The sequence below is a fragment of the Triturus cristatus genome, chromosome 7 (assembly GCF_964204655.1).
Source record: "Triturus cristatus chromosome 7, aTriCri1.1, whole genome shotgun sequence".
NCBI classification, from domain to species: Eukaryota; Metazoa; Chordata; class Amphibia; order Caudata; family Salamandridae; genus Triturus; species Triturus cristatus.
The window spans coordinates 1,524,739,084-1,524,760,600 of record NC_140590.1 but is presented as its reverse complement, the minus strand read 5'-3'; the positions used below and the strand labels follow the sequence as shown (position 1 = coordinate 1,524,760,600).

Below are 21,517 nucleotides of genomic sequence, written 5' to 3'. Positions count from 1 at the left end.
AAATGAATGCCCCTCAGCAAGACAGATATAAGGCAGCCAGAACCCATGAGAGGGCACTTGCCTGCACAACTTTCAAGTCCACCACACTGCTGCTGTCTCTGCTTCCTCTGGACCATGTTGTGTACTCTGGAGAGGGCCCAGCCATTCACCCTAGAGGAGAATGAGGCGTTGCTGGACTGCCTCCTCCCACAGTACCCCAAGCTGTATGGGAGACCAGGGTAGCAGGTGAGTGCTGACTCCACTACCTTTGCCTATGCACCTGTTGTGTGACTGTCAATATTGTGTCCAGGTGGGACAGACATGCTATGTGAAACGAAGCGAACACCTGCATTCATTGCGTGCGTACGCATCGTACCCATGGTGTCGGTTAGAATTGTATCACTGTTGTAATGTTGCCATAAGCAGTGTAAAACACTACCTTTGACTGTGCACCAGTTGTGTGACTGTCACTTCTGGCATTGTGTCCAGGTGTGACAGACATGCAATGTTGTTTATAGTGTGTCCCGGGGGGGGGGGACATGCTTATATCTCTCATGCAGAGCATGATGTAGTTCCTGTGTGCACTCCTCACTTGCATTGTGCTTACTGTGACATTCACTGCATAGTGCATGACACATTCTGCCTGGCAAATCCTTGGGTGCTTTTTTCCTATTGTCCTGAGGTGATTCAGTGGTCCCCCCGGTGTGACAGGTGACTGTACCCACAGATGTGTATGAGTTGAGTGGACCTGTGGTGAGAGTGTCCAAATGATGTGTACGACCTCATTTACATTGATGTGTGTGAATGTTCCTTGTCATGTGGGTGAGTGTCTATGTGAAGTGTTGCACCACAGCTGCATGGAGGAGGCAACAGCTCTACCCATCTGATGTGACAAGTAAGCCGTGCTGTGTGTCTGACTTGCAGAGCTAGCACGACACCTGTGACACCCCACAGGCAAGTGGCACATGTGCAGAGTGAGGGTTGTATCCGCTGTTGTCAATGACAGGCGAGTGATCTGTGCCTGGGTGTGTCTGTCTAGTCTGCTGAGGGTGCGTCAGTGGAGTGGGACATGTGACTGCTTGGCACGTGCTGTTCATCAGCCTGCTGTTGCATGTGCTGCACAGTGTGTGCCATGATCAGTGAGTATGTCGCACCCCTTATGCCATCTGTTGACTTTCAATGCCATGTAGTGCATTGGGGTTTACACACAGGCCAATTTCCCATTGAGAATGATGCAATTCCTGTCAGCATCCTATGCCCTGTTCAACATTTCAAAGAAGTTCAAATGTGTGTCTCTGGGACATGGAGCAGGTGTAGTGATGTTTTCTCACTTTGTCATCCTGACAGGTAACTGCCTACGAGAAGATGTTGATCTGGCAAGACATCGTCAGGGCCGTGAGATCGGCGGGGGATCATAGTCGGCGCCTACCACAGGTCAGAAAAAGGTGGCAGGATATCCTGTGCTGGACCCAGCGGATCGCCCGGGTCCAGCTGGGGATCGACCCTCCTCGTCCCCACGGCAGGCGCCGACGCCTGACCCCCCACATGACCCGTGTCCTGGTGGTGGTCTTCCCTGACCTCGATAGGCAGTTCCAGGAGAGACTGCAGCAAGGAGGGGGTAGGTACATGGCTGTTTGTTGTGTTATGTGTCACCAGCTTTTGGAAGTGCTCTGTAGCCTGGATACACTCCCAGAGTTTATATGTGCAGTGCATTTTCTGTTCCCCAATGTCACCTGGTGCTCTTTTTCATCCCTTCCCCTCCTTGACATGTGTCCCCTGGTCTGTGTGTTATCACATTTGCACATGGTCATCTAGGGTGCCAGGAAATCTAAGTGCACATTGTTTTCCGCATCATGTGGGAGGGTGGTCTGTGACTTGTGTTGGTACCTTGCCTGTCCCATGACCTGTTCACTGTGTTGGGGGTCCATATTTGTTGGCACTGATGATGAGTCTCATCATAGGAGTGTGAGGTTTCAACTGAACACCCTTGCACCATGCATGACCAATGTTGTGGCCTCAGACATGATTTGCATGAGTGGGAGATATGCATAGTGCCATGACGGTTGCTCATGGGACAGTCAGATCATTCCAGGAACACGGAGCAGTGTGCCCACTACAGTCCCCTGAGATACCCTGGCCTCCTAATCATGTGTGTCATTCAACACTGTGCACATACTCTGTGGGTTCAGCATAGGTCTGCCTCTGTGCCATTGTTCCCTGGCCTAGTTTGTATTTTTCAAATGTGTGCTACATGTGTCCACTGGACAGGGATACACCATTTTGCTTGTGCATACTCACACTGGGCAGTGCCTGTGTGGCTATTCACAATAATCTGTTGATGGTTGTTTGTCACAAATATGTGTTGCCAGCCCCACGAGGTGATGTTGTGTCAATGTAGCAATTGTTGCTGCACAGTTTTTGTAACCCTGATTAAGAGGTGTCACTTCTTGATCTGTATCAATCACATTGACTCAGGTATGGGGGGGTTGCGCGGGAGAGGCCTACATGGGCACCCCTGATTTTTCCTTGCCAGGTCTGACCTGTGTGTGAGAATTGGCTGTACAAAGAATCACCGTGCAGTGCCCCTGTGGTGGTGGCCAGTGCTTAATGTTCGTGCTTTGCAGCCTGTGTCAGTTTTTTAAAAACATGATTCCTGCTCATACATTTTTGGCACCTGTGTGTGGTTCAGATGCAACACAGTTTGGACTTTGTGTGCTGACATCTGTGTGGACATTCTGGCTTGCCACGAGGGTGTCTCCACAGTACAGCTATGCTTTTTTACAACCCAATTGCAGGCCCATTAGCTTATGCATTGTCCTGGGTTTGGACATGTGTGCCACTCCAGATGACAGGCAGTAGGTCATATGTGTAGCCTACTCTGTAATCAGGTGACGGATGGCCATGTGACAACTGACATAATTCAAGTTGTTAGTAAAAAAAAATTGTACCTTGGCACTCACAGCACTTGTCAACAGTTCTTCATGTTTTAAACGTGGTAATTTGATGATTTGTGTTAATAACACTAATGTGCCTGCATAAAAGATGTCTCCCAAGGAAGTGCACACCAAACGACATTTCCACTTTCATGGAACACGCTGGCACCTTTTCAAAGAAGCCACTGTTAGAATTAAATGGTGTTGCAGATTCTCCATATACATGTTCCCACAGTGGTCTTGATTTTGTGAAACTCCTTTGCTGTTGGTGATACAAACTAACGAGTGTCAAGACATCAAGACCTCTGTGGGCCCATGTATATGTACTTTCTGCAACACCATTTATTTCTAACAGTGGCTTCTTAGAAAAAGGTGCCAGCTTCTTCAATGACAGTGTAAATGTAGTTTTGTGTGCACTTCCTTGGGAGACATATTTCATGCAGGCACATGAGTGTTCTTTTCACGAAATGGCAAATTGCCACATTCAAAACATGTTGATTGTGTAAAGTATTGTGAGTCCCAAGGTACCAACATTTTTTCGTTTTGTGTTCCAAAGTACTTACAGGTCTCTGAGTGTGGTGACACCTTGAGTATTGAGGTGTGTTAGTTTACCTTGGGTGCACCACTACTGTTTCTTTCAGGGTAAACAAGAGGTGGCATGACTTCATTGTATTGCTGTGCTCACCTGTTCACAGACACTAGCTTCTCAGTGTATTTCTCATTCAAGTTGTGGCCTGGTGTGTTCTTTTTTTCCTTGTGTCCAAGTGGCATAGTGGGTCTACCAACTTGGCAGTACAGGCCTTACATATGTGCGGAGTAATCTAGCTGTTACTCATGATGCATTGCCTGATATGCACTGTGACCTATTGTTTTTGTGCTCATGTGTCAGATGTATACAGGTGACTGATGCATTTCGGTTTCTTCTCCTTGCCCACAGCATCATCATCCGAAACAGAGGAAGACACCTACACGGACCTGGAGGAGGGACCCAGCGACCGTGTCACCAGTGCTGTAGAGTCTGAGGGAGCCAGTGGCACGGAGGGCGAGGGGAGTCAGTCCGAGGACCTGTCTGGAGGCGATACCACCTACGATGCCGACGGGTCCGACGCTGACTTCCTCGAGGAGGCAGAGGCTGCTACACCACCTGGCAGTACCCTCACATCTGTCCCCGCCTCCTCCGTTACCATCTCCGCCCACCCAGTTGCTCTCGTCCCTTCTGTCCGTGCAGAGGCCCACCATGTCTCCTTCGGCCCAGGCACTGCACCCCCTGCCCCTGTTACCCCTGCTGCCCTCAGTGAAGAGTCTGTGGACATGCTGCAGCAGTTGCAGGTTGGGCAGGCATCAGTGCTGAATGTCCTCCATGGCCACACTAAACTGCTCACACAGATGGTGTCGTTCATGGAGGGCATGTCAGCAACGATGTCTGACCAACGCTGGATTCTGCGGTCCATGGACTCTTCCCTGACGGCAGCAGTTACTCTCCTGCAGCGCTCCGTCCCCCCCTACCCCGGACCCATCCACACTTCCCTCTACCATACCTGTCCAACGCACACCCAGACAGTCACAAGCACGCACCCCACCAGACACAGCCAGCACACCCCCAAGTAAGGCAAAGCGCACACCTCCTGGCACGCACACTCAGGGGGATGTAGGCACACCCACAGGGTCTGGGGACAGACGACATACACGCAGCCACAGTCGCAGTCCGCAGTCCTCACAACCCTGTCCCTCCAAAACCACTCCCCTTGGCTCCCCTGCCAAACGCTCACCCAAGCAGCTCTTTCTGGGTGAGCTGGACCTCGCCCCCGCTGAGCTACAACCCCACAAGCGGGCGAGGAAGTCCCCGGGCACGGGAGTTGAGTCCCCCACCATGTCGACCCCCTCCCCCAGGAGCGCTGCACCCCATCACTCACCCACCACACCCTCCCTTGACCCTGGGGAATCCTCAGGTGCAGGGGTTAGGCTGGACGTACTAGCAGCGGTGTGCAGCGCCGAGCTCGCCTCCACCTTCGGCGCTGACCCACACCCAGTGGTGGAGACGCCCACCCCTGCACCCACCACACCTACCCTTCCCCCTCCTGTCCCTGCGGTGCCTGGTACTGCCCAAGATGATGCCCCACCCCCGTCCGACAAACCTGGAGGTTCATTTGTGCAGGCAAGCTAGGGGTAGACGCGGTCCCCTACGTCCCCCCTTGGACTTAACATATGGACTGGCCATTGGCCTGTGTAAATAGTCTATTTTTTGATTTTTTTTGTTTGTGCTGAATAAAGCCTTTTGTTTTACTTTCAACACTATTGCATTTCAGGTACTTGATGTTGGTGATGAGGCTCCTGGAGTTGGTGTTCTGGTAATGTGTTAGGGTTCTGAGAAATGTTTTTGTATGATGGTCATGAGGTGGACCATGGTATCTATGTGCCATCACAATGTCTCTGCAAAGAATCATTGGTAGTGTGTGTTCATTTTGTTTTGAGACATTGTCCATAGGAGTGTTCCTTCCTCTGTGGCACCTGACATCTTCCCTACAAACAGTTGCACAATTGTTGTGCTGACCTGTGTCAACATTTCCTTTGTTGGTGACGGATCCCTTCAACAACGGCCATGCCTGCTCACCGATGTCTCCTGCTGAATCGTCTGTGCCATCCTTGCTAGTCACTGTACTTGTGTTTTGAGTATGTAGAATGCCTTCAGGGACAAATTCACCCTTTTCAGCACTATGCATGTGTGTAATCACGGCCGACCACACAAATGGTACGTGTTATGCAGGGTATTTGGGCACCTGACTCACAATTGTGGGCATTGTATCTAGGGGAATTCCACCCTATTCCTTCCATGAGAGACAACATCTTGGTGGCTGGACCAGCACCTGGACATTCCTATCACTCCTGGGATGTGCGTGACAGTGTGTGTTCCTTTTGGCTATCTTAGTTTTGTATGCAGTTACATAACTATACAGTCTTGTGGCATGAAATCAGGCTGTGTATTGTGCTGCATCCGCCATGGGTGGGTATGCATGTGTTATTTGTCCTCACACCCACATGTGGTGTGTCATGCAGTGGGTGAAAGACATCCATCCTCCTGGGAGTGGGACACTCCTGTCAGTGATGTGTTGTTATAGCACTATCATCATAGTCTAAAGTTAGGGATGCGTCCATTCCACCATGTAGGTGTGGTCATCTGATAATGATGTACACCCCCCATATCACTGCTGGTAGTCATATGCACCCACCCCCATGTCTCTGTCCACTGCTGGGAGTCCTCTGCACCCACCCCCATATGTCTGGACACTGCTGGTATTAATCTGCACCCACCCCTATATGTTTGTCCACTGCTGGTATTCATCTGCAGCCACCCCCATATGGCTGGACACTGCGGGTATTCATCTACAGCCACCCCTATATGGCTGACCACTGCTGGGAGTCCTATACAGCCTCCCCTACATGTCTGGACACTGCTGGTATTGATCTGCAGCCACCCCCATATGGCTGGCCACTGCTGGGAATCCTCTGCACCCACCCACCCCCTTGGAGCAGTACACTGCTGGCCTGGACCTACACACACACCAATATGAAGGTAACATGCAGGGCCAGACCATAACCCCACATTTGTGACGTGTGTACGCCTCGTATCCCAAATGTACTGGTGCCATACCTGTACGTGGGAAACGCACCGTACCCCCGCATTCATTGTGTGTGTACGCATCGTATCACTATTGTACTGGTGCCGTACCTGTATGTGGGAAACGCACTGTACCATTCATTGCATGTGTACGCGTATCACTATTGTACTGGTGCCGTACCGGTACGTGTAAAACGCACCGTACTATTCATTGCGTGTGTACGCATCGTATCACTATTGTACCTTTGCCGTACCTGTACGTGTGAAACGCACCGTACCCCTGCATTCATTGCGTGTGTACGCATCGTATCACTATTGTACTGGTGCCGTACCTGTTCGTGTGAAACGCACCGTACCCCCCCCGCGCATTCATTGCGTGTGTACGCATCGTATCACTATTGTACTGGTACGTATGCAACGCACCGTACACGTCCACTTCCGTTGTTGCGGTACGCAGGGGTTGCTAGACACGCCCCCCAAGTGACCAGACCCTGGTGGTAATGTATGGGCTCCATATTATAGGTTTCGCTTTGGGTATGGGGTATGTTTCCTGACCCTCCCCCCACCCTGGCCCCTGGGTGTTGTTCTCACCTTCTGCGGCGTGTGCGTCGGTATCGGTACACCAGGTCGTAGGCTAAGAGGACTGGGATGACACGTACGATGGGGTTCATGGCGTGTACGTCGCGTACCGGGGCTCCATTTGTAGGACTCTGCTTTTATGGCTGTTTTTGGCTCCCGTAAGTAAAGAGCCGTACGGAGTGCCGTAGGGACGAATCGTACTTGCTGGGCCGGAAACCGCTGCTTAAATACGTCCGGACATCGCGTACAGGCTGTTCCGGATTCGAATCGTTGTTTTTTTTTACCCGTACGATCTTTTGTATGATTCGTACGGAAATAGGCTTTCTGTACGAATCGTACTTCCTAGGTTGTAATGAAAGTTTACCGGGTACGAGTCGTACGGAGAAAACGCTCCGTACAACGAGTCGTACAGCCTTTTTCCAGGATTGGAATCGGCCCCTAATAGTACAATAAATAAAAATTACTAAACATATATGCAACCAACACAAATATTTATTTAGTATTATTAAAATACTAAAATAAGCATACTAGAATTTGTTTATTTTAATACTGTACACTAAGGGGACGATTCTGATCTGGATCGGACAGCACTCCGACTGAGCCGGATTCGGGGTGTTTCCCAACCGATCCGGACTCCTGCAGTCCAACCGAGCGAGTACGATGCGGCCGTATGCTGTCGGACTCGGTTCGGTCGGACTCCCATAGAAGTCAATGGGAGCCGGTCGTACGACGCATACATGGGCTCCCATTGACTGAATGGGCACGTTGCAAACAAGTGCGCCCCCTACAGTGGGTACGCAACGGTGCCATCTGCACCATACATGCCTGTGTTGGGGAGACCCATGGGTCTCCCCTTGTGTCCGAGTCGTAAGGCTGCGGGTGATGGGGGTCTGACGCGGACCCCCAAAGTCCAACTCCGGGAGCTATTGTGAGCCGGACGCTCCGACTCGATCCGGCTGTCCAGATCGAGCATCGTACTAGCTCGGTAGTGAAACGTCTCCATTGAGCACCACAGTTTGCTTGTGACCGAGTCGTACGGAGTGGTTCGGACCTGGAAACGATTCGGACGGAGATTTCGCTCTTGTTCGCATCGTACTTTGACGTCCGGACCCGTGTATGACTCGGACGGAAAATCAGCCTTCGAATCGGATCTGCTAATGCCGAACCCGATTCGGTGCCCTTCCGACCGAGATCGGAATCGGCCCCTTAATTGAACATATTCATTACTATTATTTGTATATCTTTATAAATGTTTGGAAATAACATTAACAGAAACAGTCAATAAAAAAATACATATACAAAATTAAGTACATTAAAATATGAAATATAAAAACATTTCTCTAAAAATAACACACAGCCCTTGATCAAGACTAATGCCGAAACGAGTCTTGGTTAGCAGCCATATTTCAATAAAACACTGGAGGCGCTGCGGTAACGTGGTGTGCTTGAGTATTTTGTATAAAGTATTTAAAACACAGTATTTTTTACCATGATATTAAAGTAAACAATAATAAATATAACTGTATTTTTTACAACAATATTATATACAAAAAAAATGATTTCCATCGATATTCTGTCTTAATAGGATATACATGTCACACGATATCTTTAATCCAATATTTTGTCCAAAAACTATCTTTAGTGGGAGAAAGCATTGGGAATATTCTACAAGGCAGGACTGCTCACTGAGTGTACCTTTCATGTTTGGCACATCCTCATTGCCTGTGAAAGAACAGACTACCTGCCCTGCACTATGCAGCAGTGCAATGCCATTAACCCATTTGCATGCGCGTCTGTGCGTCCTTTGCCCTGGAACACATCTTCATACACTGCATTGCTAGAGCCCCCCCTGCTCTTTGAATTTGCTGACAGACCACCTCTGTGTTTTCTCAGCATCACACTGTACTTTATCCTGCATCCAGGAACATGTACAAGGTAAGCAAATATGCCTGACTCAAGGCTCCAAAGTACAGGCACCAAAGTACAGGCACCGAAAACCCTCCTGTGCCATTGTGCTGCCCTGGTATGCCGAGGTATGTGCCATGACGTACTGCTGGTGGCAAGTAACCAGGTTATCAGTTCAGGACACTCACCATCCATACAAATAGCCTAGCCTACTTTCATCAGAATTCGAGCAGGTCAAAGGTCGAAATGCACAACAGGTTGTACAAACATCTCAATTTGCGCTACTGCTGACAGAAAAAGTACATATTGTCAATAATTTGATCAATCATTACCCGCAAGAGGGCTTTGCTTTTTTCACAAAATGATTTCTGATGACACTTGTTTATGGCCAAGTTCTAAGTGGTGAGAAAGGTACTTTATGACGCAGGAGACTAGCCTCCTCAGCCCACCTGCAGTAGCGATGTGGAGTCCTCACCCTTAACTATTCAAGGCATCCGGGAGCATCTTCAAAGAACAAGACTTCAAGAGCAAAGGAAGAGCTCCAAGAATCAAGAGAGGCTATAGGAATCCAGAAAGATCTAAAGAAAGATAGAAGAACTCAAGTAGCTAAGAAACTGATAGCAGAGTTAATTATATCAGCCTCACCCAGGAAAAAGTAGGTACAATCCAGAAAGTGTGCTTTCATAACTAAGATTTACTCTATGACTTCCCTAAAAGTCAAATTGGATGTCAAACTTGTTGACTATATGTCTTCATTATATTACACAAATCATTGGAGGAGTGATCCAGAAAATAGTATCTAATATGGTCTACAGATGCTATGTGTTAGCTGCAGGGCTTGCACTTCCTGATTCCATATACATGCATTTGTCGACCTGTCTTTCATGCAAGACAAGCAGATTAACATAACTTGAATGCATTTTGTTGCATGTGTACTTTAATTGACATAGCCGACATGCTTTTGGCACTCCCCCTTCATCATCAATTTCAGTCCAGTAGGAACATCAATATATACAATTTATATAGTTCACACCACTAGCTGAATTGTTTCCTGTGGCACAAACAATACATTTTAACACCCACCTCAAGGGAACTCCTTGTCATTGACTAGGGGATGGATAAATGGATGAGTCAATCCATCGGCTCCACACAGAACACTGTTCTAGCCTTTTAACACCTTCAAGTAAATATGTGCTCATTGTTTTTAAGGATAAAAAGTAATTTATTTGGGTGGGTACTGAAATAATTTTTAGTGCATTCCCTTTGGTGTTATTTTGAGCTCTGAGAGCAGGTGTATGTCATTGTATTGAGTCGCGTATAGGACTATATTATTGATTCGTGTTTTTAGTCTTTGTTCGTACAATTTCCTCTTATACATTTTACAGTCTTCTATTTCTTCAGTGATGTCTTGGCATGTTGTACTAACCATAGTTATTTACTTCAAACCTCTATCCCATCATGAGTCCACACTTTAATTCATCAAAATGTGATCTTTTATACAGCACGACCAGACAGGGATGATAAATATGCGTGTACATTTTCTTTTTGGATCTTAACACTGGGGGCTCAGCCTATTTCTATGAATTTACATTATTGACAAAGAAAAGTCCTGATACACAGGGAAGTGACATGTTTTGCAGAAATCACAAAATGATCTAGTGGGTCAGGACTGATTTGTACCTCGATCTCATAGTTCCACAGCCAATATTCTAGGGACTATTCCGCCGCCTTTCCTTGGTGGTCCCTGGTCCACAGCACACGTCAGGATAGTGATACAATGAGATGGAAAGATAAGAATGAAGGTGCTTTCAATAAGAAGGTGCTCTCAGTACGTTTGAGGGAGAGGAGCAGTTTCCCAGCCTGGGCCAGTCCATCTACTGTCTTATAACACTCAATATCATGGATTTCCTTCTGACGATGACTGCACAAGAAGAGAATCGAAGACAAAAGAGACTTGCTGCTGTGGGGAGTAAATTGCAAAGCTGTGTTCTTCACTCTAACGAATGCCCTTACATGCATGTATTTCCACAGCTGTGATGCATGCAAATTTTGCAGGAGAGATGTGCTGGCTTCAAATACTTGTTGATTGATGAAATAGAGGATCAAGGAGTGGTCCCTGGGACCCACATTGTTCGACGGTTCAAGTCAGGGCTACCTCTGACCTACCTGGCAGTGCTGCCCCGCAAAGCTCAAAGACACGCCCTGCACCAGAGGGATCAAAGTGTCACATAGCACTGCAAGGCCAATGCCCACCCTGGCTGTGGGGATGCCTGAACTGTGGTTCTATTGACTGCTATCTAATGAGCTGCAGAAGAGGCTACATGATCTTATTAAATTGAACAGTACTAGACTGAAAATACCCCCAAAAATGTGGATCATACTGAATTCAGTCATTGATTACCCAAAGTCTTACAAACTGACAAGCCATTGCAGCTCTTCTGATCATCATCGGTCTATTTACATATTTAGGTAAATTATTGAAAGGTACAGTGCTATACACATAAAACCATTTGCTTCACGTAATTATAAGAGGTTAGTGTAAGTCATTGTTAATCTGTTAGTAATCATTAGACACTATTTATAGAAAATTTGCTGAGCATATGAACTTTTCACTTCTTGCCAGCCCTCAGACAGTCCAGCCACTGGGACACTCTTAGGTCTCTTCTAAGACGGTGCCCCTGCTGCAGACCAAGCTGAAGATCACCAGCAAGATGGTACAGGGGGAACTGAACAGATTGAGCCCAGGTGTGAGGGTCTTTGTGGTGGGCAATACCAAGGTGTGCCAGCCTGAGAGCATCCACATCTATCACGGGCCGAGGAGGAGAACAAGAGGATCCTGACCCACATGGAGGAGAGCAGCATGGTCAAGAGGCTGACCAAGTATGAGAACTGGTAAGTAAATGGTGCCTTATGCTGGAGGGGTCTGTATTCTGTAAACACTTGTTTCTTTCCTAACCAGTCCTTCTACCTTTGAATCTCCTGAATCTCCTGACACCCAGACAGTGCCTAGTAGGATAGAGGGTAATACAAGTATATTCAGTCACTCATTTACTAGCTTATTTAATCATCACCCTTAAAACATTTAAAAAATCTACACTCTTCCCTCATTTTGACTGGGCTAAAATACAGCCTTTCACTTTTTTAGCAGATAATGGGTGATACTCCCCTGCTTAATGCATTCTGTATGCTGTAGTTAATATTTTCGTTATAAAAGAGATAGAAGGTGGCAGACTGGACGGAATTAATTAATTAGGTAAGTAGGTCTAGATGTATGATACCTAACTCCACATATATGTATATTTTATATATATAAAAATAAGATACACATATGTGGAGTTAGGTATCTTATATCTAGACCTACGTACCTGTCAACATTTTATTTTTTATATTTATTTCCTCGATATGGTGTCCTATTGATATTCTGGTATCGATATTCAAGGTGTAGACCAATTTAGCAGAGTTGTAGTAAAGGTGCGATTGTCCTGACTGCAATTAATGAAAATGTCCGCCCTGACAGCTGGTTGGTTAGCAAAATACAACAATGATTACGGTTCAGTGAGCTCCAATGACATTGCACCTGCTGCACCATTGATAGCTATGTCCCTAGTATTACATGCCCCTGTCAGTGATGCCCACTCCAGTCTTATTCTGTCTCACCTTTTCCCGCGTTATTTAAATTCAGTCATATGGGAGTGGGTTTTTGTGAATAAGGACTTCCCACACCAGACTGTGAGCCACTCTCTGAATGCAGGTTGCCCAGATTTTGGGGTGGCTGGTGGGGGTTCAGATGTATCTCAAAGGCACTACCTACGGTAACAGTATATGAAAGAATGGTAGTAGGCACATTGTATCACTTTAAGAGAGAAATCAATAGTGGAATATATTTCCTAATCTTTCAATTGCGCTGTAATTCAAATGCATTTCACAGAAATCCCTGGCACACTCTGTGTTTGCGTTGTCTCGAATGAACCTAGCAGCACACTGATGCTGGATCGTTGCCTTGTATTTGCCTAAGAGTCTGTCCTTTCTTTCCATAGCTGGCTGGCTCTCACCGACCCGAGGAATGTGGCCCAAATCGAGAGAATGACGCTCATCGTTACTCAAGATCAGAGGGGCAATCTGCCCATTTACAAACCAGAACCAGTCAGCTTTGGTGTTGGATGTAAGAAGAGGACATTGATAAGGCGTTTAAGCCACGCTTCCAGGATGCATGAAAGATAAGGATTAAGAAACAGAAACTAGGACAAGGAAACTGTCAACATATTCTCTCATGGAGTAGCATAATTTTGCTCCATCCTTTCTGGGTTGACAAGGCCACATATTTGTAAGTACCTTTGGCATTTTACACTCGTGTGATGTAATAATAATCAATGGAATGTGATACACTTAAGTATAGAAGGTGCATTTATTGTGTGTTGTGATATATTTATATATATATATATATATATATATATATATATATATATATATATATATATATATATATATATATATAATATATATATATATGTATTTTTATTTTTTTCACTGAAAAAAACACAGGTTTCAGGGACGTTATAGTTAGTTGGACATTTCTTTCGTACAAAACCAGAGAAATGTGTCCGTTATAGTTGGTTCAGCTAACTATAACTCGCGCCCCCGCAATGCACTGCTGAAGACGTCACATATTAAATCATTCATGACATGGTCAGTGACATCACTGATGACATCATCCAGTGACTGTGTGTTTCTATAAAGTTTAAATATGTTTTATATATATGCCAAGGTGTATTGAAGAATGAGTTGATGCATAAGTGTCTGGATGGAACATTTAGTAGGTGCGTGACTGACTGTATAAGTGAGTGATTAAATGTGTCTTACTGAATGCATGGGTTAGTGACTAAACTGTGTGAATGTCTGTATCAGTCTGTCTGTTGTTGTGTAAGCTGCTGCATGGGGTTGGTGAGTAGCTACATGAGTGTCTATATGGGTTATTGATTGGTTGCCTGAGTAGCTGTATGGGTGTCTGAGTATATGTGTGGGTGTGTGGGAGGTGTGTGACTCTGTGCATAGATGTGTGTGGTTGATTCACTGGGTGTATGGGTTCAAGAGTGTGTCTGTGAAGGGCTGTATGGGTGAGTGAGTGTGCGTATGGCTGTGTTGGTGAGTGAATGGATGTCTCAGTGGTATATGTATGAGTAACTACATATATGAGAGGCAGAATATGTGAGTGTTGGAGTATATAAATGACTATATGTGAGAGTGAGTGATTGTGAGAGTGGCTGTATGGATGAGTATGTGCTTGTGTCAGTGATTGTATAAGAGAGTAAGTATGTGTTAGTATCTGTATGAATAGGTGAGGTGGGGTGTGTATAACTGTATAGGTGATTAAATGGGAGGTTGATTGATTCTTTGCATGACTGACTAGGTGTGTGAGTAACTCTAAGGGTGAGTGGTGGTGTGTGACTGTCTGTATAGGTGTATGAGTGCATATGATAGTGCTGTATTGATGAGTGACTACATGTATGAGTAACTGTATGGGTGAATGAGTGGATGTGTTTGTAGGCCCAGGAATCAGTGAATGAGTTTGGATGATGTCATCAGTGATGTCATCAGTGATGTCATCAGTGATGTATGTGGGCCCGATTTACAGAACTAACTTAAGACAAAATCCTAAACTTACTACTTTTGGTATTCACAGAAGGCATTTAGTAGTAGTAAAGTTAGGATTTTGTCTTAAGTCTGTCTTAAGTCTGTCTTAAGTCTGTCCTAAGTCTGTCTTAAGTCTGTCTTAAGTCTGTCTTAAGTCTGTCCTACTACTTTTGGTATTCACAGAAGGCATTTAGTAGTAGTAAAGCTAGGATTTTGTCTTAAGTTTGACTTATGACAGACTTAAGACAGAGATAAGACAAACTTAAGGCAAACTTAAGACAAACTTAAGACAGACTTAAGACAGACTTAAGACAGACTCAAGACAAACTTAAGACAAACTTAGGACAGACTTAAGACAGACGTAAGACAAAATCCTAACTTTACTACTACTAAATGCCTTCTGTGAATACCAAAAGTAGCAAGTTTAGGATTTTGTCTTAAGTTAGTTCTGTGAATCGGGCCCACTGACCATGTCATGAATGATGTAATATGTGACGTTATCAGCAGTGCATTGCGGGGGCGCGAGTTATAGTTAGCTGAACTAACTATAACGGCCACATTTTTCTTGGTTTGTACGAATGAAATGTCCAACTAAATATAACGTCCCTGAAACCTGTGGTTTTTTCAGTGAATTTCCAAGGTTTGTTAAATGCTAATTTCTAACTATAACGTGCCTGAAACCTGTGGTTTTTTCAGTGAATTTCAAAGGTTTTTAAAATGCATATGTCTAACTATAACATCTCTGAAAACCTTTGGTTTTTTCAGTGAATTTCAAAGGTTTTTTAAATGATGTTTTGTAACTGTTATATGTTAAAAAGAAAATTACATTACTTTTTATTTGTTGTAAAAATAATATAATGTTTTTCTTTTCTAAAATATATATATATATATTTTTTTGCCGCCATATTGGTAAAGTCATGGAGGATGCATGTTTGATATGTGATGGGTGCGTGGTGTCCGGCCCCACGTAACGTCATGTACATATGACTCCCGTAAAATGTTTTTATTTAAAAAGTATATGTATATCACTTTAATATGTGTTTTAAACCAAGAGATTATATAATTTAATTTGAAGAAGCATATATTAGTAATTTTAATAAAGGTATATTAGTGTTAAGCAAATTTCCCTTACTTTGGATGCATGTGTGGTATGGAACGGGTGCGCAGTGTTCTCCCCCGCATAATGTAATGTACGTATGTGGTCGCACCGAGTGCGCGACTCCTGTCAAATGTTTGTTTTAAAAGTATATGTATATAACTTTAGTATGAGTTTTAAAGGAAGAGATTATCTAAAGTAATTATAAAATTGATATATTTCTATTTGGAATAAAGTTATATTATTGTTAAATAAATTTTTCTTAAGTCGCACCGAGTGCGCGCCAGGAGCGCGCCGGGTGCGCGAACCCCATGTGATTTCAAAAGAAAGCATTTAATTGGTTTACAAGATTTTGTTTCTAGAATGTGAAGGACACCCTCCCTTTTTTTTCATTCCTTTGACTGCATCCTAGGAGACACACCTGTTGTGTTTATTTTCTAGGTTGTAAATTTTTTGGGGTGTTTTTTGAACAACTTGAAAACGGCTTCTTCATCTGAAACTGTCAATTTGGCAACAGAAGAAGAAGAGTTGGAGGAACCAGTGAAGAAGAGAAAGGAGTCTGTGGTATAGACCTTCTTTACGATTCCTGAGGGGGAAAAGAAGGTTAATGCAAGGAAAGTTAGCTGCACGCTATGTCCCAGGGTCCTTTCACATGGAAGTGAAAAGAAGTATTCCTGCGGCACTTCCAGTATGATGAAGCACCTGCAGACACTGCATCCTCGTCATCTAGCCCGCGAGCAACATCGTCGTGCCCAGATAGCAGAGCAGCATGATGACCAAACTTCTGAACCGAGCACCTCTGCAGCAAACCGTGGACTCGACATCCGTCCCAAGTTCGTAAACTTAGAACACCGCTGCATCAAGAGCAAAACTGTAGTTTGTTATTGCAAGCAGTCTGTTGATACTGTGGATTCTGCTGCAAGAAACCACTCTTGTTCATTTTTTTTGTTGCATTTTCTGTTGCAATGATAGTTTAATTGCAAAGTTGGACTGTTTGTTTTGTTGTTTTTCGTTTTTTGTAAAACACCAAAAGAATTTACAAAATAGTTAAAAAAAAACACAAACAAGTTATAAAATTGAAAAAAGAATTAAAAAACGGTTCTTTTTAGAACCACCTACTCTGCTAAAAAAAAGAACAATAAGTGGATGGTGAGGCCTGGATGATTGCATGAGTAAATATGTAGAGCTTGAGTGATTGAAAGAGTGCATGGGTAGTGCATAAGTGATTGCATGAGTGCATCACTAGTACCTGTGTGATTGAATGAGTAAATTGGTATTGCCTGGTTGATTGCATGAGTGCTTTGGTAGTGCCTGAGTGATTGGATGAGTGCATGGGTAGTGCCTGCGTGACTGGACAAGTGTATGGGTAATACCTGGGTGGTTGCATAAGTGCATGGCTAGTGCTTGTATATTAGGACATGTGGATGGGTAAAGCCTGGATTATTGCATAAGTGCATGGGTAATGCTTGGATGTTTGCATTAGTATATAAGTGGTGCTTGGGTGATTGGAATACTGTATCAGTAGTGATTGAGTGATTGTATGAGTGTATCAGTAGTGCCTGGGTTATTGCATGTATACATAGGTAGAGTTTGAGTGATTGGAAGACTGCATAGGTAGTGCCAGGGTGATTGCATGAGTGCATCAGTAGTACATATGTGCTTGTATGAGTGTATGGATAGTTTTTGTGTGATTGGATGAGTGGATGGGTAATGCCTGGGTGATTGGATAACTGCATCAGTACTACATAGGTGCTTGTATGAGTGCAAGGCAGTAGCGGCTCGTAGAAGAGGTGTTGTGGGGTGGTGGGATGGGGCGGGGGAGTGGCAGGCTGGGGTTAGTAAACTCCGGCTCATGGCCGACCGGAGTAATGTAAGTAAATAAATAAATACAAATAATTTAATTGCGTGTGCTGAAACGCCAAATGCATTTCAGCGCGGGCCCCTCCACCGCCCAGCCCCACTGCCCCACGGTGGCATTGGTGGGGACAGGGTGATTGCTGGACTGCATGGGTACTACCTGGGTAATTGAAGGAGTGAATGAGTAGTGTCTAGGTGGTTGGAGGACTGCATGGGTAGTGCACAACTGATTGTAGCAGTGCATGTGTTAGTGCCTTGGTCATTGCATAAGTACATGGGTACTGTCTGGATGATTACAGTATTACAAGGAGAGTGCATGGTGAATTTATAAGTGCTTGGGAATTGACTAAGTGATTAGACAAGTACATGATGCTGAATGGGTGATTAAAGGAGTGCATGGGAAGTGACAGGGTGATTGCTGGACTGCGTGGGTACTACCTGGGTAATTGAAGGAGCGAATAAGTAGTGTGTAGGTAGTTAGAGGACTGCATGGGTAGTGCACAGCTGATTGTAGCAGTGGATGTGTTAGTGCCTGGGTCATTGCATGAGTACATGGGTACTGACTGGATGATTAGAGTACTGCAAGGAGAGTGCATGGTGAATTTATAAGTGCTTGGGTATTGGCGGAGTGATTGGATGAGTACATGGTGCTGAATGGGTGATTGAAGGAGTGCATGGGAAGTGACAGGGGGATTGCTGGACTGCATGGGTACTACCTGGGTAACTGAAGGAGCGAATGAGTAGTGTGTAGGTGGTTAGAGGACTGCATGGGTAGTGCTCTGGGGATTGTAGCAGTGCATGTGTTAGTGCCTGGGTCATTGTATGAGTACATGGGTAGTGACTGGATGATTAGAGTACTTCAAGGAGAGTGCATGGGGAATTCACAACTGCTTGGGAATTGGCGAAGTGATTGGATAAGAACATGGTGCTGGCTGGGTGATTGGAGCAGTGCATGGGTAGTGACAGTGTGATTGTTGGACTGCATGGGTACTACCTGGGTAAATGAAGGTGCAAATGAGTACTGTCTAGGTGGTTAGAGGACTGCATGGGTAGTGCACAGGTAACTGTAGCACTGCATGTGTTAGTGCAGGGGTCATTTCATGAGTACATGGGTAGTGACTGGATGATTAGAGTACTGCAAGGAGAGTGCATGGCGAATTTATAAGTGCTTGGGTTTTGGCGGAGTGATTGGATTAAAACATGGTACTGGCTGGGTCATTGGAAGAGTGCAAGGGGAGTGACAGCGGGATTGCTGGACTACATAGGTACTACCTGGGTAATTAAAGGTGTAAGTGAGTAGTTTGTAGATGGTTAGAGGACTGCATGGGTAGTGCACAGGTGACTAGCACTGCATGTATTAGTGTCTGGGTCATTGCATGAGTACATGGGTAGTGACTGGATGATTAGAGCACTGCAAGGAGAGTGCATAGAGAATTTATAAGTACTTGGGTATTGGCGGAGTGATTGGATAAGAACATGGTGCTGGATGGGTGATTAGAGCAGTGCATGGTTAGTGCCACGGTGATTGCTGGACTACATGGGTACTACCTGGGTAATTGAAGTAGTGAATCAGTAGTGTCAGGTGGTTAGAGGACTGCATGGGTAGTGCTCAGGGGATTGTAGCAGTGCATGTGTTAGTGCCTGGGTCATTGCATGAGTACATGGGTACTGACTGAATGATTAGAGTACTGCAAGGTGAGTGCATGGTGAATTTTTAAGTGCTTGAGTATTGGCAGAGTGACTGGATAAGTACCTAGTACTGGTTGGGTGATTGGAGGAGTGCATGGGGAGTGACAGGGTGATTGCTGGAGTGCATAGGTACTACCTGGGTAATTGAAGTAGTGAATCAGTAGTGTCAGGTGGTTAGAGGACTGCATGGGTAGTGCTCAGGGGACTGTAGCAGTGCATGTGTTAGTGCCTGGGTCAGTGCATGAGTACATGGGTGCTGACTGGATGATTAGAGTACTGCAAGGAGAATGCATAGAAAATGTATAAGTGCTTGGGAATTGGCGGACTGATTGGATAAGTACATAGTACTGGCTGGGTGATTAGAGGAGTGCATAGCTAGTGACAGGGTATTTGCTGGACTACATGGGTACTACCTGGGTAATTGAAGGAGTGAATCAGTATTGTGTAGGTGGTTAGAGGACTGCTTGGGTAGTGCTCAGGGGATTGTAGCAGTGCATGTGTTAGTGCCTGGGTCATTGCATGAGTACATGGGTAGTGACTGGATGATTAGAGTACTTCAAGGAGAGTGCATGGAGAATTCACAACTGCTTGGGAATTGGCGAAGTGATTGGATAAGAACATGGTGCTGGCTGGGTGATTGGAGCAGTGCATGGGTAGTGACAGTGTGATTGTTGGAGTGCATGGGTACTACCTGGGTAAATGAAGGCGTAAATGAGTACTGTCTAGGTGGTTAGAGGACTGCATGGGTAGTGCACAGGTAACTGTAGCACTGCATGTGTTAGTGCAAGGGTCATTTCATGAGTACATGGGTAGTGACTGGATGATTAGAGTACTGCAAGGAGAGTGCATGGCGAATTTTGTAAGTGCTTGGGTTTTGGCGGAGTGATTGGATCAAAACATGGTACTGGCTGGGTCATTGGAAGAGTGCACGGGGAGTGACAGGGGGATTGCTGGACTACATAGGTACTACCTGGGTAATTAAAGGTGTAAGTGAGTAGTTTGTAGATGGTTAGAGGACTGTATGGGTAGTGCACAGGTGACTAGCACTGCATGTATTAGTGTCTGGGTCATTGCATGAGTACATGGGTAGTGACTGGATGATTAGAGCACTGCAAGTAGAGTGCATGGAGAATTTATAGGTACTTGGGTATTGGCGGAGTGATTGGATAAGAACATGGTGCTGAATGGGTGATTAGAGCAGTGCATGGTTAGTGCCACGGTGATTGCTGGACTACATGGGTACTACCTGGGTAATTGAAGTAGTGAATCAGTAGTGTCAGGTGGTTAGAGGACTGCATGGGTAGTGCTCAGGGGATTGTAGCAGTGCATGTGTTAGTGCCTGGCTCATTGCATGAGTACATGGGTACTGACTGGATGATTAGAGTACTACAAGTAGAATGAATGGAGAATTGATAAGTGCTTTGGAATTGGCGGAGTGATTGGAGAAGTACATGGTGCTGGATGGGTGATTGGAGGAGTGCATGGGCAGTGACAGTGGGATTGCTGGACTACATGGGTACTACCTGGGTAATTGAAGTAGTGAATCAGTAGTGTCAGGTGGTTAGAGGACTGCATGGGTAGTGCTCAGGGGACTGTAGCAGTGCATGTGTTAGTGCCTGGGTCAGTGCATGAGTACATGGGTGCTGACTGAATGATTAGAGTACTGCAAGGAGAATGCATGGAAAATGTATAAGTGCTTGGGAATTGGCGGACTGATTGGATAAGTACATAGTACTGGCTGGGTGATTAGAGGAGTGCATAGCTAGTGACAGGGTATTTGCTGGACTACATGGGTACTACCTGGGTAATTGAAGGAGTGAATCAGTACTGTGTAGGTGGTTAGAGGACTGCTTGGGTAGTGCTCAGGGGATTGTAGCAGTGCATGTGTTAGTGCCTGGGTCATTGCATGAGTACATGGGTACTGACTGAATGATTAGAGTACTGCAAGGTGAGTGCATGGTGAATTTTTAAGTGCTCGAGTATTGGCAGAGTGACTGGATAAGTACCTAGTACTGGTTGGGTGATTGGAGGAGTGCATGGGGAGTGACAGGGTGATTGCTGGAGTGCATGGGTACTACCTGGGTAATTGAAGGTGCAAATGAGTTGTGCTTAGGTGGTTAGAGGACTGCATGGGTAGTGCCCAGGAGATTGTAGCAGTGCATGTTTTAGTGACTGGGTCATTGCATGAGTACATGGGTACTGAATGGATGATTAGAGTACTGCAAGGAGAAT

General features: G+C 45.4%; 1 pseudogene; it reads left to right on the top strand.

The window, feature by feature from the left end:
• Positions 1–4,223: 4,223 nt before the first annotated feature.
• LOC146812298 (phosphoenolpyruvate carboxykinase, cytosolic [GTP]-like) overlaps positions 4,224–21,517 on the top strand; it is a 74,593-nt pseudogene continuing 57,299 nt past the window's right edge.